General features: G+C 41.3%; 1 long non-coding RNA gene across 1 annotated transcript in view; it reads right to left on the bottom strand.

Annotated features, from left to right (window-relative positions):
• Positions 1 to 24283, bottom strand: part of LOC132659558 (uncharacterized) — an 82295-nt gene extending 58012 nt beyond the window's left edge. Inside the window, exons 1-2 of the long non-coding RNA XR_009600109.1 lie at positions 24232 to 24283; positions 4906 to 5059 (exon numbers count right to left, since the gene is read on the bottom strand). This is a non-coding gene — a long non-coding RNA (uncharacterized LOC132659558). The remainder of the gene's footprint in view (positions 1 to 4905; positions 5060 to 24231) is intronic.
• Between the last annotated feature and the right edge of the window lie 2143 nt (positions 24284 to 26426).

The raw sequence follows: 26426 nt of genomic DNA, 5'->3' as shown, positions 1-26426 counted from the left end.
ATGGAGTAGGAAAAGGCAACCTGCCCCAGTATTCTTGCCTGAAAAATCTCATGGACAGAGGAGCCTGGGGGGCTACAGTGCATGGGGTCACAAAGAGTCAGACACGACTGAGCACCCATAGATACACACACACATTCTGTTTTATAACCATGGAAACTGAGGCTCAGAGAAGATAAGTAACTTTCCCAAATTCCAGAGCTTTTGGAAGAACCCAGACTAGATTACTGGTATTTCTTCTTCTTTTTTTTTTTTTTTCTCATAGAAGATTTTTTAAATTGAAGTATAGTTGATTTACAATGTTGTGATAGTTTCAGGAGTGCTATAAAGTGACTCACTTACACATACCTACCTATTTTTTTTCATATTCTTTTCCATTATAGCTTATTTCAAGGTACTCAATATGGTCTTCTGTGCTAAATTGTAGGTCCTTGTTGATCATCTATTTTATGTATAGCAGTGTGTATCTGTTAATCCTAATCTCTGATTTGTACCATCCCCACCTTTTTCCTTTGGCAACCATAAGCTTATTTTCTGTGCCTGCGAGTTGTTTCTGATGGTAGTAAATAAATTCGTTTGTATCATTCTTTTAGAGAAGGAAATGGCAACCCACTCTAAAATTCTTGCCTGGAGAATCCCAGGGACAGAGGAGCCTGGTGGGCTGCCATCTATGGGGTCACACAGAGTTGGGCACGACTGAAGTGACTTAGCAGCAGCAGTTGGAGAAGGCAATGGCACCCCACTCCAATACTCTTGCCTGGAAAATCCCATGGACGGAGGAGCCTGGTAGGCTTTAGTCCATGGGGTCGTGAAGAGTTGGACACGACCGAGCGACTTCACTTTCACTTTTCACTTTCATGCATTGGAGAAGGAAATGGCAACCCACTCCAGTGTTCTTGCCTGGAGAATCCCAGGGACGGGGGAGCCTGGCGGGCTGCTGTCTATGGGGCCACACAGAGTCGGACACGACTGAAGCGACCTAGCAGCAGTAGCAGCAGCAGTATCATTCTTTTAGATTCCACATATAAGTGATATCATATATTTGTCTTTGTTTGACTTACTTTGCTTAGTATGATAATTTCCAAGTCTGTCCATATAACTACAAATGGCATTATTTCATTTTTTATGGCTGAGTAATAATCCACTGTATATATCAACACTCATCCCCTGCTACTCCATTCTTCCCCTGTCTTCAATCTTTCCCAGCATCTAGGTCTTTTGCAGTGAGTCAGCTCTTCACATCAGGTGACCAAAGTACTGGAGCTTCAGCTTCAGCATCAGTCCTTCCAGTGAATGTTCAGGGTCGAGGGCTGGCTGGTTTGATCTCCTTGCAGTCCAGGGTCTCTCAAGAGTCTTCTCCAGCACAGTCTGAAAGCATCAGTTCTTTGGTGCTCAGCCTTCTTTCAGGTCCAACTCTCACATCTATAAATGACTACTGGAATTGACTAGACGGACCTTTGTCAGGGAAATGATGTCTCTGCTTTCTAATATGCTTTCTAGGTTTGTCATAGCTTTTCTTCCAAGAAGCGTGCATCTTAATTTCATGGGTGCAGTCACTGTCTGCAGTGATTTTGGAGTCCAAAAAATATAGTATGTCACTGTTTCCATTTTCCCCTATCTATTTGCCATCTATTTTATATTTTACTCTAACTGAAAGTGGATTTTCCCTGAGAGTGTAAATAGAGGCTGCAGGTCCTCTTTCTTCCCAGCCCTGGGTCCCTCCCTTCTGCTTCACCCTCCAGTACCTCGGTGGGGATGCACCAGCCCTCAGCTCAGTCATTAGGGATCCCTGACTCTAGATGTTGCTGAATTCTGTAGTTCAGTTGTGTGCTGTCTTGGCATTCTTAATCTCAGCAGATCTCAACTGACCCATACTGTCTGCTTCTGTGTGGTGCAGAACTCAGTGACTTTAAGGAGACAGACAGAGGAAGAAAGGGCAGGTGGGCTCAACGAGATAAGACTCAAGCATGGTAAAGAGATGAAGACTCCTGTGCTGTAGCAGGTCAGAGCACTGTTGCTAATGCCTGCCGCTGTCCTCTAACTTTTCAGAAGGAGGCATTGTGAGCAAACCTTGTACAGCACAGCAGGCTGTCAGCTGGAATATCTTCCAGAAGTTGGAGTCTGGTCAAATCCACCCTGATATGTCTGTTACTATATACTCTATTCACTGTAATTCCATTTGCCATCAGTACATACGAGGATTTCTGCAGGCTCCAGAAGGACTCAGATGCTTCCAGTAAGACACATCTGTTGACGTTCTCAAGAAAGATGCTGACTGTTGTTAGGAATATTCCATGGGAAAATGGGTTTTCATTAAAATGATTTCTTTTTAGGTGAGGAAGGCACTTTAATCAGTGACCAGGGTAACATTTGTATAAATTTCCCAATTAATTACACTCAGCAGTTTTTTTTTTCTTGTTAAAACAATTTAAAAATAAAACATATTTTTAAATAATTAAAAAAGTTTTATAGTTATAAAAATGGCAAACATAATACAGAGGCTTCCTATATATTAAAAATAGGACTTTCAAAAGATCCCTCAATCCCACTTCTGGATATACAGCCACAGTAAAGAAAGTCACTATATTGATGACAGAGCTGCCTCTCCACATTCACTGCAGCCTGCAGCTGAGACATGGAAACAACTTATGTGTCCACCAAAGATAAATCAATAAAGAAAATGTATATACACACAGGAATATCATTCACCAGTAAAAAAGAAGTTCTTTCTGTTTTGATAACATGGATAAACTTTTGGACATTATGATAAATAACCTTCCCAACCCAGGGATCGAACCCAGGTCTCCCACATTGCAAGCAGATTCTTTATTGTCTGAGCCACCCTGGAAGCCAGGAACTAAGTCAGACATAGAGAGATAAATGCTGTATGCTTTCACATACAGCCAAGAGGAGCCTAAGAAGACATGATGATTAAGTATAGGATCCTACTTAGGAATCTGGATCAGAAAAGAAAAATTGTAGGTGAAAGCTATGGAAATATGAGTAAGTATGGACTTCAGTTAATAATATTGGTTCAATATTGGTTCATTAGTTGTAACAAGAGTACCACACTAATATAGGATGTTGCTGACAGGGGAAACTGAGTATGGGATATATGGGACATTCGAGTTGTTCTGTTTGTCAAATGTTGCTTTGCAGAGAGAGCACTAGGAACATATTTCAGTCTCCTTCCCCATCCTCTCAATTTTAGCCCTGCTATCTCCTCTTTCAATACAGCTAAGGCTTGTGAAATGACCAGGCAGGTCACAAGTGGATGACAACCACCAACATATACTCTTGTCATTAGACTGTATGGCACCCCACTCCAGTACTCTTGCTTGGAAAATCCTGTGGATGGAGGAGCCTGGTGGGCTGCAGTCCATGGGATTGCTAAGAGTTGGACACAACTGAGCAACTTCACTTTCACTTTTCACTTTCATGCATTGGAGAAGGAAATGGCAACCCACTCCAGTGTTCTTGCCTGGAGAATCCCAGGGGCAGGGGAACCTGGTGGGCTGATGTCTATAGGGTCGCACAGAGTCAGACAGGACTGAAGCGACTTAGCAGCAGCAGCAGAAATGAAGACCAGACCTTAGTCACACAAAACCACTGAGATTTGGGGATGAAATTCAATGCCGTAGTTAAGCAACCTTGATTATATAAAAATACTTAAAAATGACTTGAGGTCCAGTCACTTGGGGTTAAATGACAGCCACCTCTGATCCATTCCCCATCACACCATCCTTCAGTCCCTTCATGATTGCCTCATTTTTCCCTGCCTTGGGTCAAGTCACGCTGCCTATGCTGGTCTCGAGGTCCTCAGAAGCTACAGCTTCTAACTGATAACCAGAAAATTCCCTGGACCATGATGCTCTTTCTGGAAATCTTTCTCTAATTCTTTATCCTGAATGATCCCTGTGTGTCCTTCAAGAAGCCCACTTTCCACAAAGTCCTGTGCTGATGATAGCTGGTCTTCTAATATCAAGCTTGATCAGAAGAAGCAAGTCTCCTTTGCTCACATTGCATTCCTTTGTTTTTGAAAAGAAATATTCAGTATTCTCTGATAAACCATAGTAGAAAAGAACATTTGTTTAAAAAAGAATGCATATATGTGTATAACTGACTCACTTTGCCGTACAACAGTTTGGCACAACATTGTACATCAAGCATGGAAAGTGAAACTGAAAGTCGCTCAATCATGTCCGACTCTTTGCCACCACAGTCCATGGAATTCTCCAGGCCAGAATACTGGAGTGGGTAGCCTATCCCTTCTCCATGGGATCTTCCCAACCCAGAGATCGAACCCAGGTCTCCTGCATTGCAGGTGGATTCTTTACCAACTGAGCCACAAGGGAAGCCCAAGAATACTGGAGTGGGTAGCCTATCCCTTCTCCAGGGCATCTTCCCAACTCAGGAATCATACCAGGGTTTCCTATATTGCAGGCAGATTCTTTACTAACTGAGCTATCACGGAAGACTACATTAACTATAATTTAACTTAAAAAAAAGAACTAGGCATTCAGGTATACCACCCTTGACTTTTCCTCATCATTATTGCCTTACCTCCAGGTCACTTTTCATACACAGAAGGTGGAAAACAACTGCTAAGGACACCATTGCCCACACAATCCTGGCATAATCTGAGTCACTTCATTATCCACACAAGTGAAATCTCCATGTTTTGGTCTCCTACATTCTTTAGTTTGTCACTATGATAGGCATTTTCCTCCTGCCCCAACTGACCCGCAACGCCACCTACAAACTGTCGGTGTCAAGCATCCTGCCTCTTGATCCCTACTCCCGGCCTTGACCATCCACACGCCACAGAACCTCCATGTGGACGATGACTCCCATTGTATTAGTCTGCTCAGGCCACCATGACTAAGTACCACAGACTGAGTGACTCACGCAACAGAAAGTTTTTTCGCACAGTTGTTCAGGCCAGAAGTCCAAGATCAAGGCTTCTGCTGACTCAGGTCCTGGTGAGGGCTCTCTCCATGTCTTGCAGGTAGCTGCCTTCCCGTTAGGGCATCACATGGCCTTTTCCTGGTGCATGGCCTCACTTCAATGGGAAAAGAAATGTTGGAACAGAAATTACCTGGGCTGGAAGCAAAGCACATTCTCTGCACTTAAAACTACTTTCTGTATTTTTACCGTTCACCCTTTGCTGGAAGGTAGCAGTGTTTGTTTGTTTGTTTGTTTGTTTGCTGCTTTTGTGGCTTGGTCCTAACCTGGGAGTATGCCTCTCTGATGGATAAGCATGGTTTCTTGTCAGTTAAACTTAAGACAAGCCTATCTGCAGGGACAAGACACTATCAGATCAGCAACCCTGCTCACATATGTGAGTTCCCAAGCCTGAGCAAGGTTACCAGGAGAAAGAATTCAACAAAATATAAAACTAGCCCTGTGTTCCTTAATCTACTTAGTGACGATACTGGGATATGCAATAATGTGAGAAAAAAGAAAGTAAATGGAAAACTTTCAGGATAGTCAAATAGTAGTAGTAAACAGTGGGGGTAAATCACATATACTAGAAACATTTGCACTTACTAGTAAAAAGGGGGGAAAATGCTAATATTCATTCATAGAGTGTGATAAACAAGTAGAAATTTATAACTACTGAGGTGGTACCTGGAATTGTATTTTGAGTACATGGACATAGCAAATATTTATACCTATACAGATTCCAGCAAGAAGCAGACATGAGACTCAAGAATGTACATAATAGCAGACTAGAGAATCTGTTATAAAGCTTAGCATAAACATTAAGTGTATAGCTGGGTTAATGTGTTTTATCTAGGAAACACACAGAAAAACAATCTGCAAACCTTGGGCAGATGATCTCAAGGAGGAAGAGAAGTGCTTGACTTAATATATAATTAGTCAGTAAACCTCATCCATCCATCATAGTGATTAATATAGGCACCAATGATTCATACTTATTATACTTGTCTCCAATGTAGATTTGGAGATGAACTGAAGAGAGAAAAATTCTAACTTGCTATAAAAGGAATTTTCAAAATAGGGTAGACTCCTAAGGAATTAGCATTGTTATTAAGCATTAATGCTGGTTCTTCTCTCTCAACACTTACTGTATCTGACAGAATTTTGATCTTCTAGACATCTTTCTGTAATGGGTAGTTTTAGGAAGTTGAGGTTACAAAAAAGCTGAGTGATCTAAGACCCTTCATGTTCCTGGCACAAATTCAATTCTGGAATATCTAGTCTGGCCTTCACTTTCATTTCTGACACTTACTAATGCTAGGGCCTTTGAAGCATGATTTCATAAAATCCCTAAACTATATGTAATCATTTATAATCTATAAATCTAATCCAGAAAGAGTATTTGCAAAGGTTCAACAATATGAACAACTCTATGCTTTGCAGGGAAATAAGTAGGTATTATTGTTCTTTTTGTCATGTTGAATAGCTCTAAATCCAGCCAGGACTGTGAGATGCACACACACACACACAAATTAAGAAAAACTAAAGAAACATGAAATTTAACATTTAATTGAAAATCAGCAATGAGATATAGCAGAAAAGAACACACTTTATTTAACTCAGAAATCTCTAGATTCTAATTTTGCATTACTGCCTACAAAGTTTGTAACTGACTTCGGCTCAGAGTCTCAGGTTCTTCCACAGACAATAGGCCTATTTGACAGTAAAACGAGATGAACCATGTGAAATCTACTGGGTAGATCAGGATACACCTTGACACTACTGCACTGTCTTAATCTTCCCCAAATTCTATATGGCATCTTCAGGCTTTAATGTCAGGATTTAATTCACAGCCCAGTTTGGAACCAAGTGAGAGATAGACACAGGAATCAGACAGTTGGGGTATTTATCACAGATAAAATCTAGGTGGAAAGATTTGGTTAACATATGACCAAATGGACTTGCCAGCATTCCCTGCCTGACACCCTTCCACAGAGTCAAATCCAGATCTTGAAATTGCCAGCTGAACAAACTCAGTGGGAAGATTTGGGTCTGAACAGACACACATATGGAGGAAGACTGTTTCCTAGGATCTCAGAGGGAAATGAAAGAGTCCAAACTCCACAGTGATAAATCTTTTAACAGAGTGACTTTATCCAATTCAGAAAAGTGGATCCAAACCTGTCACAACCAACCCGTTCTCTACGGGGAGGAATGAGTAAGATGCGGCGCAGAGGATGGGATGTTCACGCTTCTGGGCCTCCCTCTTCCTGGCAATGTGTAGAGCAAGAAATTAAGACTTTCACGCAGTAAGCTTCATCATTCTTCCTGTCACTTAAGCCAGAATTACTAGAACAGTAGTGATCATGGCCTGTCTTTACATCACATCTAGACCCAACTCTACCCTATAGTCATCTGTCCTGCCACCCCCATACTCTTCCTGTTCAGTTGCTAACTCATGTCTGACTATTTGTGACCCCATGGACTGCAGACTACCAGGCTTTCCTGTCCTTCACTGTTTCCCAGAGTTTGCTCAAATTCATATCCATTGAGTCGGTGATGCCATCCAGCCATCTCATCCTCTGTCACCTCCTTCTCCTCCCGCCTTCAATCTTTCCCACCATCAGGGTCTTGTTCAATGAGTCAGCTTCTCGCAGCACGTTGCCAAGCTATTGGAGATTCAGCTTCAGCATCAGTCCTTCCAAGGAATATTCAGGGTTGATTTCCTTTAGGATTGACTGGTTTGATCTCCTTGTAGTCCAAGGGATTCTCAAGAGTCTTCTCTAGCACCACATTTCAAAAGCATCAATTCTTTGATGCTTAGCCATCTTTATGGTCTAACTCTCACACGCCCTACAGGACAACTAAACAGATTCGGATTTCTGTACATGGCACTTGCTCTCTTCCTTCCACTTTCTACTCATTTTTTGACCCACATAAATGCCATCCCACTTCCTCTTTTCTTCAGTTCAGTTCAGTTCAGTCACTCAGTCGTGTCCGACTCTTTGCGACCCCATGAACTGTAGCACACCAGGCCTCCCTGTCCATCACCAACTCCCAGAGTTCACTCAAACTCACATCCATCGTGTCCGTGATGCCATCCAGACATCTCATCCTCTGTCGTCCCCTTCTCCTCCTGCCCCCAGTCCCTCCCAGCATCAGAGTCTTTTCCAATGAGTCAACACTTCGCATGAGGTGGCCAAAGTACTGAAGTTTCAGCTTTAGCATCATTCCTTCCAAAGAACACCCAGGACTGATCTCCTTCAGAATGGACTAGTTGGATCTCCTTGCAGTCCAAGGCACTCTCAAGAGTCTTCCCCAACACCACAGTTCAAAAGCATCAATTCTTTTGTGCTCAGCTTTCTTCACAGTCCAACTCTCACATCCATACATGACTCCTGGAAAAACCATAGCCTTGACTCTTTTTTCTTAGTCTTTCTTCATTTCTGTGTCTCATCACAGTTCCTCCCTAGTTCCATCCCATAGCTCAGATTCAAAATATCTTTGCCTCTTGTAATTCTTTTGCTTCTCAGTAGAAATTGCTTACAATCCATGTCATGTCACAATTGCTCATGAATAACAAGGACAGTAATAAGAGCTCAGGTTGTGAACAGTCATAATGTACCAAGCACTGCACTACAAATGTTATCATTGTTATAATCTCTTCTACTCTCCACAACCCCTGATGATTTCAGGGTGTGCTTTTAGGTCCATGTTGAGTTAGGTGAAGATTAGCAGTGTTGACTAGCCCAAGTCATAGAGGTGTGAGCCTAATAAGGCAGTCACAGTATTGGAGGACTTCTGGTCCATTTCCTCTTGATACTGATGAGGGACATTGTTTGGATGAACTTTGGCAGTGTTACCTGTCAGAACTGTGGCGAAATAAGCTTTGCTAATTTTGGGGTTAGAACCCAAACTTTCTGACTCTTGGGTCCCTGGGATATGCTTTGACATCAAAGAGACAGACAACATCTACGGTAAATAGCAAGCAGGAGGGTCTATGAACATGTAAGTGTGTTTCTCGGAGAAGTCTCAGCACCTGGATAATTTTCCATCTGCCACTAACACCTGTAAGAATTACCTTTAGTAACCTCTTACTCTCTTACAGATACATTATGAATTCTGTTCATTTTGAAAAACCAAATGTCTATGGTTTGTATTGTTTTGTTTTAAAGAATCAGTCTTAATTTCAGCTTCAGAATTTGTAGCTTCTGTATTTATCAAAAGATTGATTTTTGTTACTTAGGGTTTTTTGAATTATTTTGTTCCTCCCAAGAGTATTGGGCTTCCCTGGTGGCTAAGCTGGTAAAGAATCTGCCTGCAATGTGGGAGACCTTGGTTTGATCCCTGGGTTGGGAAGATCTCCTGGAGAAGGGAAAGGTTACCCACACCAGTGTTCTGGCCTGGAGAATTCCATGAACTCTGTAATCCATGGGGTTACAAAGAGTCGGACATGACTAAGCGACTTTCACTTTCCCGAGAATATTAAACAGATCAGATCTAGCCAGAACCAAAACAAGAAAGAAATAACAAAAATATACAAATGACTGTTAAAAACTAACACGTGTTTACTGAATGTCTGCTGCTGCTGCTAAGTCGCTTCAGTCGTGTCCGACTCTGTGAGACCCCGTAGACGGCAGCCCACCAGGCTCCCCCATCCCTGGGATTCTCCAGGCAAGAACACTGGAGTGGGTTGTCATTTCCTTCTCCAATGCATGAAAGTGAAAAGTGAGAGTGAAGTCGCTCAGTTGTGTCCAACTCTTAGCGACCCCATGGACTGCAGCCCATCAGGCTCCCCCGTCCATGGGATTCTCCAGGCAAGAGTACTGGAGTGGGGTGCCATCGCCTTCTCCGACTGAACGTCTAGTGCACTAGAATTCTTTGAGAGTCAGGATGAGAGAGCGCAGCAGGCATGCAGCAATCTTGCTTCTGTGCATTTCCACACACTTCATTACATATAAGAGGAGACTAAATAAGGCATCATTAAAGACAGATTCTGGGCAGCTGCAAGATTTTGTTTTTTTTTTTCTGTACACTAATTTATGTAGCAAAGAGATAAGCGAATTAATCTTCATTATCAATCTACCAGATAGTAAGCATCAGACTGAAATGCCACTCTCTTAGTGCAGACAGGAGATGATCCACATGGCAGACTGCATTCTTTCTTTCGGGTCCAGGTGCAACCATGACAGATCCTGGCAAACAGAATGCTTTTCATCCCTAGACAGGCCTGCCTGCTCCTTCTGCTTACTTTTGCTCCCGCCTCTTGATGAGGGGCGATCGCAATTAGACGAATCACGTTGTCTATAATCTTGTCCTCTTCCCCTTAGCAGCCATGATTCATTCTGACAAGGAAAGTTTAAAAGCAACAAGTGAAATATGATAAAAAAATATCCATCATTGTATAAGGGAGTCAGGCTAAAAGCTTTCCGTCACTATTAATAATACTGTTTAGTTTTCGGCTTCCCCTTTGTGTTGCATTAGTGGCAAATGTGAGATTCTGTGAGCCACGCAGGTTCGGTATGGACTACCTGTGAGATCCATGGCTTGGGAGGAAACTGTCCTCAGCAGTGGCTACCCTTCTTCCCCACCTCAGAGCTGCCCCTGAGATGGAGCTGAAGCCAGCACGGGGCAAGAGACGAAGGAGGCAGTCAAGACTCTGCACCTCAGTGCTCACTTATTTCTGACTCATGCTATGCAAAGCCTGTGTTCTAGAAGCTTTGAAGCTATTACAATGCAGTTGAAACATAAAGCAAACATGGAGTAAAATATAGTCCTAGGTGACCTTTTAAAACATATTATTCTAATGAAATCACTCCTTTTTACACGAGAATGACCTAGTAAAGCAATAGTTAGTTGTTCTTTAGTCACTCGGTCGCATCTGACTGTTTTGCAACCCCATGGACTGTGGCCCACCAGCCTCCTCTGTCTAAGAATACTAGAGTGGGTTGTCATTTCCTTCCCCAGGGAATCTTCCCAACCCAGGGGTCAAACCTGCATCTCCTGCTTTGGCAGGCGAATTCATTACCACAGAGCCACCAGGGAAGCTGATAAAGTAATATCCCATCTGAAAAACAGAATCACAGATGCAACCATCTCTCAGCCAGCTCTCCAGTAGATGTGCTTGTCTGGGTACCCAGATCTCACTACTAAGATAATTGAGGCTGTAATTCTGAGACCACCTACTTGAAGTTTATTAAATGAAATTCTAAACTTGGTTTTTATTTCACGGTAACTCAATTCCTCTCAATCCACCATGTGCACAAGACCCATGCTTACTGTCAGTGGTATCAAGGTTTAACATATTTGACAGGAAGCAGCGAGAATACCTAAGCCCAGCCCACAGTTTCACAGTGATGTGGACACCATCTGTGCAACAGTCTGAGCACCCACTATTGAAACCCAGAGTGTTTAGTCATCTGAGTGCATCAGGAAGGGTTCTTGGGGAAGATGGCACAGATCAGGCTTTGAAGGATGAGCACAAAACTGCGGGTGTAGTAAAAAGAGGGAAGAGGCTAGTTAATTTCAGCACAATGCATGGAATCAGGATGTGGACATTCATGATTTCCTCAGGAGAGAGTAGTTTTCTGAGCTTACAACAAAGATTTTTAGAGACTGGGCAGGAGCTTGAGGATGTAGAAAAGGAAGATAAAATCTAAGCTGCAGATCACCTGTGAAAGACAGAAAGTGTGGATGCTAGAAGGCAGGTGATGAATAAAGGAAGCTTAGAGAATTCTCAACAGTATTCATTTAATTTTGAGATCAAGTCTCATGAGAAAGGTTTGCTTTGATTTGTAGAATCTGCTCACGTAAGCTGATCTAGATTGATCCACACATTTCTGGGAATTTATTGAACGATTTCCAGACAGAGGATTTAAGTGGGGCTGAGATCCATTGGTAAAAAAAAAATCCCACAGTAAATTATCATTCTTTCTAATACCATCTTGAGTTTGTATATCATTTTTTTCTTACAAATTATTCAAAGCACTTCATATGTATCAATGCCTTTCTCCTAATGTTTTTGAGACATAATTAGGTACACATTACCACTGTGCCTGTTTTATAAATACTGACATCTGACATGTTGGTTGCAGAATCTGCTTCGGATAAAACGGTATCAAAATTGTCATCAATCTACATGTTATTATCAGTTATTTTTCATGGAAGTCACCATATAAATAAAAATGTTATAAGCATCTTTTTCTAACTGATTGCATACATTGAATATATTTACATTGATTTTACAATTTTAAGATAAATTGTACCAACACATTATACACATTTCCAGCACTACAGACATTAAAAGTTTAAAAAAAGACCATAGGAATGTAACAAATCTCATTATTCAGATTGTAAGAACATTCTTTGTACACTGTTCATGCAATTGTTATGGAATCATATTACTTCAGGGGCCAATAAGGTGAAATAAATACTGAATTAACTAGGTAAAAGACAAATGGGATGAGGTGGCTGAAAAGAAACAGAAATGGCAGACCCTCGATAAATGCGCTGAGATGTGAGTTAAAACAACAGAGCGTTGTGTGAACCAAACAATTTACATCTGTAGTTAAATTTGGACAGTGCGTTTACAACTGCTGCTCATTTATGTCCATTTATATAGAAACAAGGTTAGATCAACAGAGAGATACAGAGATGGATAAACAAAAATACAGGGACAAACCATTTCATAAAAGTGAGATCATGCTGTGTTATTTCATGAAATTTTTGAAAATTAGTTTTACTTTAACAGAACAAAAAACTTAATTTCATTTAAAAAAACACAAGATGGATCATAGACATAAAAGTAAAATTTTCAAAACTGTGAAACCAAAAGATAATATAAGAGAAAACCTAGGTGGACCTTGGATATAGCAATGATTATTTAGATATAACATCAAAGATAATTCATAAAAGAAATAACTGATAAGCTGGACTTCATTGAAATTAGAAGCTCTGCTCTGTGAAAAACAGTATCAAGAGAATTAGAAGACAAGACACAGACTAGGAGAAAATATTTGCAAAAACACATCGCATAAAGGACTGTTATCCAAAATATATGAAGAACTCTAAACTTCCAACAGTAAGGAAACAAACCATTCCATTACAAAACTGGAAAAAGACCTTAACGATCACCTCACCAAAAAAGACACACAGCGGGGAAATATGCTTATGAAAAGGTGTTCCACACAATGTGTCATTAGGGAATTGCAAATTAGAACAGACATTTGATACCATCACATATTTATTATAATGGCCAAAATCCAGACACTGACAACACAAAATACCAGTGAGGACGTGAAGCAACAGGAACTCTCTTATTCATTGCTGGTAGTAGTGCAAAATGGTATAGACCCTTTGGAAGACAGTTTGGCTTTTTTTTTTTTTTTTTAAATTATTTTAACAAGACTAAGTATGCTCTTACCATACAAGGTAGCAACTAAACTTCTTGGCATTTATCAAAAGCAGCTGAAAATTTATGTCCGCACAAAGCCTAGGCAAGGATGTTTATAGTCGCTTTATTCATAATTGCCAAAACTTGAAAGCGATCAAGATTTCCTCATTAGGTGACCAAGTAGACTGTGGTACATCCAGACAAAGGAGTATTATCCATCACTAAGAGGAACTGAGCTAGCAAGCCAAGACATGGAGGAAAACAATGTATACTACTAATTGAAAGAAGCTAACCTGAAAAGACTACAAATTATAAGATTCCAACCATAGGACATCCTGGAAAAGGCAAAAGTGTAAAGACGATAAAAAGGTGAGCAGTTGCCAGAAGTGAGGGTGGGAAAGTTGAATGGGCAGAGCACAGAGTATTTTTAGAACAAAAAATACTCTGTAAGTATAATGATGGATTAGATGGATACTGGCTTCTTCACATACAGTATGAAGAGTGAAGATTAATGTAAACTATGGTCTTTGGGTGATTATGGTGTCATAATGAGGCTCATCCTTGGTAAAATATGTACCATTCTAATAAGTGTCTTTGCAGGGACCATGCAGGTGTGGGGCCAGGGGGTGTATGGGAAATATCTATACCTCCCTCTCAGTTTTGTTGTAAACCTGAAACCTCTGTAAACACTAAAACCTTAAAAAATGTAACTGAAAGAACTATAGACTTCCACCCTTTCTACATATTTGATTCCAAGAAAGATTCTAAAGGCAATAAGGTGATTCTGTAAAAAAACCAGTCGTTGCCAATTTCACTTCAATTTAAATATTTATTTTTACACAAGGTTGGTTTATTGTAAGCTATATTAAATGAAGAAAATAGTGCTCTTACATTTCTCTTTCCTCATCTCTTGGCTTTGGAAATTATATTTTGTTTTCATTTTATTAAAATTATATTCAGTTATGTATCTATAATTGTTGTGTAGCACAACTTCTGTATCTAAGTTGATTCATAGCTGCTATGACCCGTTTTTTCCCCCAACATCTTCATTCCCACAATTTCTTTGTTGATTTCTTGTTTGATGGGGTTTCATCGTCATTAAGAGCAAACGATTCTCTAACCTACCTGCTGACTTTGTATCTGGATGACATCTTAGGCAAGAATAGAAGCGCTGGGTCACAGATTCTTTTGTGCTGTTTTGCTTTCTCACCCTGAGGACAGCATGCATTCTTTGTATCATTGCTTCTCTGTACAACAATTGAAGAATTAGTTATTTCATTAAGTAAACTTTTTTTTTTTAAGAACATATGGGGGTTATATTTCTTTTTTTCTTTCTTTCTTTTTAGTGTTTGAGGATGTCTTTCTGTTTCCTTTTTTACACTTAAAAAAAATAACTGGGCATGTAATATTCTTGGCTCACATTTTCTTTCCCTAAGAAATTAGTAGATATTCCTCCACTGCCAGATTTCTGGCATTGACTACTGGTACTGAAACAAGGCTAATTTCATCACTTTTAGGAAGTGTAATTTTTCTGCTTGATTTTAAAAAAACATTTTTTTTTCCTTCTCTTTTTTCCTACCTTTCTTTCTTTTTTCCCTTCCCTCCCTTCTGCCCCCCCCTTCCCTCTCTCCTTTTTCCTCCCTCTATCCTTCCTTTCCTCCTTCCTTCTTGGTTTCTGGATGTCAAGTGCCTATAATTGGATTATGGATTAATCATTTAGGTTCATGAAATACACATCAGTCCACATAGAGTTCACAATCATTGATTCAGCACATTACCTATTGAGAATCTTCTGATAAGTACTCGTGAACCTCCCATGAAAGAAAAGCAGGGACTTGCGTTCAACCATCACCTTGGGCACCCACGGGCAGCGATCTCGAGAGCATCTATATCCTTATCGTGGTGTTTGCCATCACACAGAGTTTGTATGACACGTGTTTCCATCTTAGTTGTTTTAATTTCTCAAAATATATTTTATGCTGCTTATAATCTTTTATAATCCTTTGCTCACTTAAAATTGTTGCCAAGATTTATCATATCTTGTATATCATTGTTATTAGTTTATTTTGAGTCCAATGATATATATTATCAGACTCAAAATAAATTAATAACAATGGCATATAGTTTATTCACTATTTTCTTTTGAGTACTTTTAGATTGCTTCCAGATTTTTGTAGTCCTGAACTCTTGATATGAACACTCTTAATCATATATTTTTTAATATTCTTTTCAGGAGAATAGGGATATAACTGTAATTCATGGAGGTGTTAAATTATATGCACTTGGCCTATAAGGGTTCTGATTATCTGTGTCTATTTGCTATTTGTGTTTCCTCTTCTATAGAACACCTGTTCATATATTCCCATTGTTCTGTTGAGCTTTATGTTTTTCTTAATGGTTTGTAAGAATATGTCTATGACTTTTGTGTTAATTTTAGTATATATTTAGAATATCTACATTTTGTAGCTTTACTTTTTAGACCTCTAGAAAAAAAAATTGAAAGGAATCAGTATGTTGATTTCATTCTTGGTGACTGAATTTAGCAAAGAAACAGATAAGCTCAAGAAAGAAATAGCCAGTTCATTAGCAAGAAAGAAAGGGGATAAAGAAACTATAGAAAGAAAAGCCTTATAGGTTGAAAAATCCGATGATTTATAACACTCCAAAATATTAAATGATATTTAAAATTACTTTGACACATAAATACTCAGTCTTAGAAACTGCTGTCTGAGTTATAGTAACTCATCCCTTTGTTAAAGATTTGAGTATCAGTATAGTTCAGTTCAATCGCTCAGTCATGTCTGACTCTTTGCGACCCCATGGACCACAGCACGCCACGCCTCCCTGTCCATCACCAACTCCTGGAGTTTGTCCAAACTCACATCCATCAAGTCGGTGATGCCATCCAACTATCTCATCCTCTGTCGTCCCTTTCTCCTCCTGCCTTTAATCTTGCCCAGCATCAGGGTCTTTTCAAATGAGTCAGCTCTTCGCATCAGGTGGCCAAAGCATTGGAATTTCAGCTTCAACATCAGTCCTTCCAATGAACACTCAGGACTGATCTCCTTTAGGATGGACCGGTTGGATCTCCTTGCAGTCCAAGGGACTCTCAAGAGTCTTCTCCAATACCGCAGTTAAAAAGTATCAATTCTTTGGTGCTCAACTTTCTTTATAGTCCAACTCTCATATCCATACATGACTACTGGAAAAACCATAGCCTTGACTAGATGGACCTTTGTTGGCAAAGTAATGTTTCTGCTTTTTTAATATGCTGCCTAGGTTGGTCATAACTTTCCTTCCAAGGAGTAAGTGTCTTTTAATTTTGTGGCTGCAATCACCATCTGCAGTGATTTGGGACATAGATGAACCTGAGATCACAAGGGGTGAAGCCTGATGTTGGACAGCAGGGTGGTGAGCATTGTGGAGATTTCTGAGTCTCACATTGATCTCCAGCAGGAAAGTCCTTGAACAGCCAGACCAACAAAGTGCCTTCACTAGAGGACATCAGCCAGCCTTCCTCATCTTCTACCCCGGAATGGGTAATGGGCACATAACAGAGTGACTGCGGTGGCAGTTGGAACCATGCAATGGCTTTGTCCACAGCATGGAACAGGGTGGGAGCAGCAGGGCCCCTGGGCCCCTGGACCTCTGCCATGACTCCACTGGACTCTGATGCTGTCTGGTGAGCTGGATGGCTATTTTGTTGAGTTGCTGGGATTTGAAGGTCAGTTGTCATAGTAGCTAGCATTACTTACTCTGACTAATAGGACTTATTTCTAAACTCTCTGGCATATTCCTTTATAGAGCACAAATATCTATAATTTCTAGTCAGCAAAAGATAACAAAACTTTGGAGCTTTGCTCTAAACGGGGAACTCCATCTATTCCAAAGAGACATATGATCACTTCTCCATTCCTTTTTTCACAGGATATTAATTAGCCCCCAAGGAATAAAACCATAAAGTGGCTTATAGCTGAGCTTAGCAGTACTTTTAATTTTTCTGTTGGCCAGAGAGCTGATTAATTTTTTAATTAGTTTTATGACTTCCTTCTTGAAACACATGTTACCAAACAGTAGTAACTACTAAGCATCAGCAAGGTGATGGAAAGTTTCGAAGGCTTCTGCTTTGAGACATGCAGCTCAGTGCCATGCAAAACTGTCACCATCAGCTCCAGGCTGGTCACCTGGGCTCATCTCTGGGTGCTTTACTCTCAAATTACATTTCAGAAGATGGTTAGCTAACGTTACTGGCTCAATGAACATGAATTGGAGCAAACTCACAGAGATGGTGCAGAGAAGGCAGTGGCACCCCGCTCCAGCACTCTTGCCTAGAAAATCCCATGGACGGAGGAGCCTGGTAGGCTGCAGTCCATGGGGTCGCTAAGAGTCGGGCATGTCTGAGCGACTTCACTTTCACTTTTCACTTTCATGCATTGGAGATGGAAATGGCAATCCACTCCAGTATTCTTGCCTGGAGAATCCCAGGGGCGGGGGAACCTGGTGGGCTGACATCTATGGGGTCGCACAGAGTCAGACACGGCTGAAGCGACTTAGCAGCAGCAGCAACAGAGATGGTGTAGGACAGGGAAGTCTGGTGTGTTGCAGTCCATGGGTTCACAAAGAGTTGGACATGACTGAGCGACTGCGCAATAGTATCAGTGCGGTGATAGTTCCTGAACGGCAGTTGATCTGCCTGGTGTTCAGTCTCCAAGTTATGTCCAATTCTTTGCAACCCCATGGACTGCGACACACCAGGCTTCCCCATCCTTCATCATCTCCTGAAGTTTGTCCACACTCATGTCCATTGACTCAGTGATGCCATCCAGCCATCTCACCCTCTGTCGTCCCCTTCTCTTCCTGCCCTCAATCTTTCCCAGCATCAGGGTCTTTTCCAATGAGTTGGCTTTTCACATCATGTGGCCAAAGTATTGGAGCTTCAGCTTCAGCCTGCCTAGACTGTGTCTGCTCCTGGAATGAACTTTTCTCCTACTGGTAGCTGTTGCTGATGCTAAGTCACTTCAGCCATGTCCGACTCTGTGCTACCCCATAGACGGCAGCCCACCAGGCTCACCGTCCCTAGGATTCTCCAGGCAAGAACACTGGAGTGGGTTGCCATTGCTTTCTCCAGACCTTTACATAACTCTTAAAGAATGGATTCTTGCAAGCCACTGGCTTGTCTTCAGTATGCAATAGATATCGGTTACTATTTTGTCATCATTTTATATGCAGGAGACCCAGTTTGATTCCTGGCTCAGGAAGATCTGCTAGAGAAGGGATAGGCTACCCACTCCAAAATTATTGGGCTTCCTTGCAATGAGGGGGACCTGAGTTCTATCCTGAGTTGGGAAGATCCCCTGGAGAAGGGAAAGGCTACCCACTGCAGTATTCTGGCCTAAAGAATTCCATAGACTGGGCAGTCCATGGGGTCGCAAACAGTTGGACACGACCAAGAAACTTTCACTTTCACTATATGAATAAGATTTATTACATGTCTTGCAGCCAGACCTCCTTGTACCTTTATGTATGCTTCTCTTGCAAAGCATATTAAGGATTATATTTTCCGTTCCTATTTAAAACTATTATCAGATTATTCTATACAATTCAAGACATGGTATTGAGAGAGAGAGAGAAAGCATTTCTCCCAAGAAGAAATCAGTTCCAATTCCATCTCTGTCAATTACCAGAGTCAACCAAATGACTTTGAAAATGTAACTCACTATCTCTCAGGTGGGTTATTAGTTCCTGGTCATCTTCAGTGAGTAAGTGCCTATAAGGGTGGCTGAAACTGCAGGTGCCCGATCAGTATGCATGTCCAGTCCTTCTCTTTTCCTTTTTATGAAAACCCCCCTATTAATGTTGCTCCTCTATTTAAAATATATTTTTATTTTATGTCACAGAATATGCATAAAATCATCAGTCCAGTTGTTCTCAGCTGTTTCTATGTCACTTTATATATGCTCCAAACACTCCTCATGTATCCCCACTTTACTGATATCCTAACATACATGTGGGTGTGCGCTTAGTTGCTCAGTCATGCCTGACTCTTTGTGACCTGCCAGGCTCATCTGTCCATGGGATTTTCCAGGCAAGAGTACTAGAGTGGGTTGCCATTTCCTTTCCCATCCCAAGGGACCTTTCTGACCCAGGGATTGAACCTGCATCTCCTATGTCTCCTGCTTTGGCAGGTGGGTTCTTTACTGGCTGAGCCATCGGGGAAGCTCCTTAACATACAAGCGCTCCCTCTTTGCTGCCTTGACTGAAGCCTTTTGCCTTGTGCTCTGCTTAGTCTCTCAGTCATGTATGAATCTTTGCGACCCCATGGATGCAGGCTCCTCTGTCCACGGGAATTCTCCAGGCAAGAATACTGGAATGGGTTGCCATTTCCTCCTTCAGGGGATCTTTCCAATCCAGGGATCAAACTGGGGTTTCCTACATTATGTGCAGATTCCTTACCATCTGAACCACTAGGGAAGCCATTTGCCTTATCAATTTCCAAACCTCCAAAGTTCAAATCTTACCTTTTCTTCCTGCTACAACTTAACAGTTCCCTTTCTCCTTGCCTTAGCAAATCTCTGTCATTCACCCGTGAAATATTTATCTGAGCATAATCTCTCTCCTGAAAGGGGCAATGCATTTATGGAGCCTCATTGTTCACGTCTTATATTAATTGCAATATACATCTTGACTTGCAGGTACAAAGAGAGAGGAAGCAAAAATCTCCATCCCGTTCATTTCCCAATCAGACCTTGTACATGGCAGGTGCTCAATGGATGATATCACTGAGTGAGAAACGTTGAAAGAGAGAGAGAGGTCAAGAATGTGGTTGATTTTAGCTCTTATTTGACTTGCCCAGCTTATAAGAACACATTTTAAATGTGAGCTTCACCTGGGAGGAAATCTAGTTCAGCAGGGAGCAATTCTTATCCACCTTACTGCTTTGCAAGTTTTCACCCCTCCCCCACATCCCTCCCCATCGCCCCCGCCGACACACGCACTACCCCGCCTGCCCCTACCCAGGCTGAGATCTCTCTGTAGGCAATTTCATGTCAATACATATGCAGACGTCTAAGGACAACTCAGAGGAGAGGGGGGTTCATCCCCCTGGGAAAGCAGAGTGGGATGCCGAAATGTGTAAACATCTAAACCCTCTTTTATTATTATCCGAGAAAAATTTGCTGAGATATTTCAGATCATTTGAAATATTTCTTTGAGAAATTTTCTTTTAGCCTTGTGGTTTTCTGCTCTATGTCTTTTACTTTTATTATTTTATCCACATTTCATACATTGGTGATCATATTGTAGCCATAATAAGGAAACCTATTTATTTGGACCTGGAGGCAATATTCTGAGTATATATTCATCTCTGGTAGACTCTAACCATATCGGCTTTTCCTAGAACTGGTTTTATTAGATTTCTTGGAAGAAAGCAGAAAAGATTTGCTGAATTACATCTCTCACTTGTGATCAGAGAGAGAGCAGTCACGGGTGCTTTCAGACCACGCATGCAGGGAGCTCTCTCAACATATTTCCAGGGACTCATATGTACATTCTGCACGATTTTTAACTGATATCTGAAATGACATTTGTTTTCCTTATTCAAATAGAAAAACCTATGAATATCTTAGGCATTTATTTTTAATCTCTAAAATATTAAAAACATTACAGTATATGAGTATAGTCAGGTTTCACTCGTGCATGAAACTTTCAGTTTCCTCTGACAACCTGAAGAAGAAGTCTCCCAACATGTCACTTTCCCAGACTAACAGAGGTTCGCAGTGTCCAGTGACTCCTCCCATATTACAGCTAATTGGGGATGTACTACAAGTAGATCCTGATTCTGTGACTTTTAACCCACGGTCCTTCATGACACAGTCCAGAAAACCGTGTTAGGAACCAGGAAAAATCCGCTCTCCGCACCGTTTTGTCCCAAGTACCCTCTCAAATAACTTGATCTAATAATAAAAGAGACATTAGTTTATGAGTTGTTAATCATGTAGATGTGACCTGGGTCTTTTTGAACACTGTTCATAGTGTGTTATTATATGATTATTGGTGTTATGTAGATTTTTAGATGTTTTGATTATTCTGAGACCAATGTATTAAAAATCCAAACTTCTCGTTGTCTCTTCAGTATTATTTTGCTTGGATTGGCTGCATCCTCTCCAGTCCCCCAACCCCACCCCAACTCATCTCTATGAAACATACACAAGACAGCTTGCCCTGCAGCCGCATCAGCCTGGCCCGCCTGGGCTCTTTATGTCTTTGTGTCTCATCAAGAAAACCTGAAATAGGAGAACCATAGCAATGCTTCTATTTCTGGTTGCCAATCCTGGGATCCCTCCACCAGCCACAAGGAAAGAGGAAAAGAAGCAAAGGGCCAGGGGTCCACAGCAGTTTTCTCACTAAGGCTGCTTTAGAAGCTGCTTTCATGTCCTTTGTTTAAATCTCAGTTGCCTTTCTTTTATGCTCAGTTGCCCCTGATGTTGCTGTTGTTTATTCCCTCAGTTGTGTCTGACTTTTTGCTACTCCATGGACTGTAGCCCACCAGGCTCCGCTGTCCATAGGACTGCTCAGACAAGAGTCCTGGCGTGGGTTGCCTTTTCTTTCTCTAGGGGATCTTCAGGACCCAGGGATAGAATCCATGTCTCTTGCAGGTGGATTCTTTACTGCTGAGCCACCAAGGAAGCCACATGAGCTTCAGGTAGTATGAATTAATTTTTGAGACTTTGGCTTCCATATTTTCAGGACCGCAAATGTGTGCTCAGTGACACAGGACTTAGAGTATTGCATTTTATAAACTGTTTCAGTATATCACTGAAACTCTATGCATTGCTGGTTGAATATAATAGAAAAAAATAGGAGACTAATAGAACACAAGAATTATGTTTATTTGTCACTTGGGTTGAAATGGAAGAATTTCGTGATATCTCGCTGTCAATAATTCAGGAACATGTATTGAAGACCTGCTGTGTAGGGAACACTCTATTAGCTACTGCAAATTGGCTCATTTACATATTTGTCAGAATTGAGAGTATTGTGCCCTTTTCTATTAGTAAGATAAATTATTTAATTCACGGCCTCACAGAGTCATCACTTCAAACCCTGACTATAGGAAGTCGGTTTGTATTTGTTAAATAAATAAGCTATGTTGCAACAGAATATGAAAGAACAAGAAAATGTTTCCCCTAAATGGCCTACAGCTTGAATTTCTGTGGAACAACTGGAGAGAATGTTAAAAAAAAAAAAAAAAAGATATGCAGTTGAGTTTGTGAATTGCTTGGCACAGAAAAATGCTTTTGATATTTAGAAAATGAAAAATGCTTCTGTAGACAGGGGTCATCAAAAAGATTCATGGAAGAGGGGAGAAATCGAACCATCTTTTATTATGTTCCTACTGTGTGCCAGCTATTATGCTAGACAATTTTTGTACATTAGTGAGTTGCACATTTAATCGAATTATAATTATCTTATAAAATGAATATCCCATTTTTACAGGAAGTAAAACTAAGAGTCAGGAGATGTTTAAATAAATTTTCTGTTATTATTTAACTAGTAAGAAACTGTATCAGATTTGTCTATTTTTTTAATTTGATGACTATTTTCAATGCGCTTACTAAAGAGCCATTAGATTGAAAGCTAGAACCTCATGTTTGATGAACATGGAGAAGGTTGATGAACAATTTTTGTTTTTTAGTTAGCAAGGAGAGAAAATGCAATGATGGCTGAGTTTGAGCAATTTTGAAAATAAGATTCCATAGAAAGAATGAGGTCCATCGAGAGGAGGTTTCGGGCTCCAGACTAAGAAAAAAATTGGATTGGATGTCAGAAGCATTAGGAAATTGGAAGTTCTTAATCCAGAGAAATGATAAACTGACCTGGCCAAAGCAGTCAGACTTGTTGAGTCAGCACCCGTGGCTTGCTTCTCTATATAATAGAGGAGAAAAAAAAAAAAAAAAAAAAACTACTGAAGCCATCAGCTAAGTGTTTCCCGCTGGAAGTTACATAAGCCTAATTGGAAAAGATCACCAGGGTCATTAGTTTATGGTTCCTCCTACAGTTTCTTGATACTAGGAGTTTTACTTTCTTTTTTTACCCCTGGAATGAAAGATTTAATCTTTGATAGAAAAAAAATCAAGAGGAACTTCGCCTTCCAGTTTTAACAGCCCTGAGTTGGTGAACATTTACTGTTGGTAGGAGGGAGGCCGCTTTCACCAAGGGGCACTTCACAGGGACCCTCACGGGGGCTCAGCTTTCTCGGGTCGGGGAGAGCGCAGATCAGACTGCAGGGGGTTCAGCAGGCTGAGCACAGCATTCCGGCCCAGCTGTCATCCTTGAGAAGGGCTGGGGTGAGGCACCAATATGTACCCAGAGAGTGAGCCTCCATCAGCCAGATGGAGCTCCAGGCTGTTGCCAGAACTTGCTGTCTGCAACCTACACTGTGAAATGACGCAATGCTAGACACAGAAATATGGATTGTCAGCAAACCCTTGAGAGCCGGACAGCCTGAGCTGACACCGTGCGACTCCATCCTCCAGAGGACCGTCGCCTTCCACAGGACAATTCGGGGTGTACTTCAGACCAAACACACACAAAACGTGGCAAGAATAGAACAAAAAATTCCTGGATACTGTTTGTATAGATTACTCAAATGTTAACACATTTGCGTTTTGCTTTAGCCTTCTCTCTCTCTCTCTCTCTCACACACACACACTCACTCACTCAGTTATGTAGTTTTCTTTCAGAATGATTTCAAGATAAGTTGCAGACAAGATGTTTCTTTACCACTGACACGACAGTGTGAGTTTTCAAAAATAAAGAATTATTTCTCATAAACACATTCCAGCGATCAATATCATGCAATTAATGCTATAAACTATGATGCAATCAACAGAACTTACTCAGATTTCCCCAGTTGGAGAGCATAGGCCAGCGTTTTGTAAGATGTCTCCCAATTTGGCTTTGTCTAATGTTTCCTTATGATGACTCAGAATATTCCATTTTTGGCAGGAGTACAACAGAGGTGACGTCAGGTTTCTTCCCATGTGGACTCTGGGAGGTTCATGCTGGCAGTCAGTCTCGTTACTGGCAGCACTAACTTTGAGGTTAGCACCAGACCCCTAGCCAGAAGGAGAGCTGAATAGCTATAGCTCAGACCTCAGGCTCCCAGAGCAAAACTCCTGGAAAATCCAGTCAAAGGCAGACACCTTCATTCTCAGTGTACAGATATTATCTCTGAAGGTAGCATGATCTGTCTTTTTTGTAGCTCTCCTCATTATCCAAAATTCTCTCTTTATATTGGAAACATCTCGTGTAGCTGACCACTGTGTCTGGAGTACCAGGAACCAGGCGCCCTTCAGGGCAGACGCTTGATCCATCATCTGGAACGAATGCCCTGGGCCACCCCACCCAGAGCATCCCTACCCAGGTTGATTTTTGCTCCTTCATCTCTGCACCTTGAGCCCTATTGATGCAGGTTTACCATCATCCTGGGAACATGGCGTGAAATTCATACCACCCCCTAGTTTAAAGTTACTGTGCTACCTGGAATGATATTCCTCATTTGGCTACTTGGCAAAGCCGCACTCACTTTTCAAGTTACAGTACAAATGTCAGTTCCTCTGTGAAGTCACCCCTGACTCCACAAGGGAGAATTAATTTCCCACATCTGTAACCCCATAACAGTTCATATATAATTACAGCATAGCGCGCTGCACACAACTCAGCATATAATAGCTGTGTCTTCTGTGTCCTTAAGGCTGGGGTTTTTGTATGCCTCCAACTCCACACAAAATACAGCACATGGTTGCTGGTTTTTTCTTCTCTATTTTGTTGTTGTTGTTTGTTTGTTTGTTTCTAATGAAAGTTTTCACCCAGAAATTCAGCAAGAGGCTCGTCCGGCTTCTTGTCTGTGAATTCTTCATAGCAGCCAGGCTGACTCTCCACTTGGAATATCCGATGGAATGAGAGGAGCATCTCTGCTCTCCACCCCAGCTCCACCCTCACCATACCTGCTCTTCTATTTGAGGACTAAACAGGAAATTCCAGATCAGTCATTTTGGGGCTTAAGATTTCAAAATGACTCTTGAGCCACACTTGTTTCTGAGTGCTGTTTATTTTGGGCTAAAGTGCTAATGGATTAAATAACACATTTGGCTTTGGGTGGGGGCCTAAATGCCTCAACCTCAAAGCAAAATGTAAAGGGGATGTTGTAGATGAGGGATGAGCTGCCTTAAAAAAAATAATAATACAGGAAAGTTAACCTCAAGGCATGCCACGAAGTCAGCCCTGGTTAGACTCAGGGATGCACAGATACTCATGTTAGGTCAGGCTCAGGTGGTAAAATATCTGCCTGCAGAGCAGGAGACCTGGGTTTGATCTTTGGGTCAAGAAGATCCCCTGGAGAAGGGAATGGCAACCCAGTCCAGTATTCTTGCCTGGAGAATTCCATGGACAGGGAAGCCTGGTGGGGTTGCAAAGAGTCACACACAACTGAGCAACTAACACTTTCACACTCACATGTTAGTTCACCCCACTCACTCTAATCACATGAAACACAGTAAAAAAAAAAAAAAAAAATTCATGGAGGACACCAGTGTGGACTAGAAATAGTAAGTATTTATAGAGCACTTTGCACCTTGAACTATCCTGAGATCCTCTTTGACAGGGGTCAGGGGTGGTTCTAGATGAAGCCCATTTTTCTCCAGCAAGGACAAGGCAGGGCATGTATACATGTAGTCACAAGAACCACGGGAGAGTCATAAGCAGGATTGAGAAGACGGTATACCTGAGGAATGACCGTGTTTAGAGACAAGATATAGTTGACCCCAGAGTGTGCCAAAAACCTCCCAGTCTGTCTGCAACCATCCTGTAGCCGTTCACCTACCGGACTGCAGGAGTCTGCTCTATGGGCCTTTGCATGTTGTGGTTCCTTACTTTGGAGCTCCTGGCATTTAGTTGCGTATTTGAAATGTATTTCCTTTCCGCGCTTTCATCGTCAGCGTCTACTTGCCTTGCAAGCTAATGATGCGCTCCCTTCTCATAAGAGAGGAGAAAAAGTCATGGGTCTGCTGTCACGATGAACTCTGTCGACGGG

This window comes from Ovis aries, chromosome 3, assembly GCF_016772045.2.
Source record: "Ovis aries strain OAR_USU_Benz2616 breed Rambouillet chromosome 3, ARS-UI_Ramb_v3.0, whole genome shotgun sequence".
NCBI lineage: Eukaryota > Metazoa > Chordata > Mammalia > Artiodactyla > Bovidae > Ovis > Ovis aries.
The sequence above is the reverse complement of the archived record's forward strand: the minus strand, read 5'-3'. Positions and strand labels throughout refer to the sequence as shown.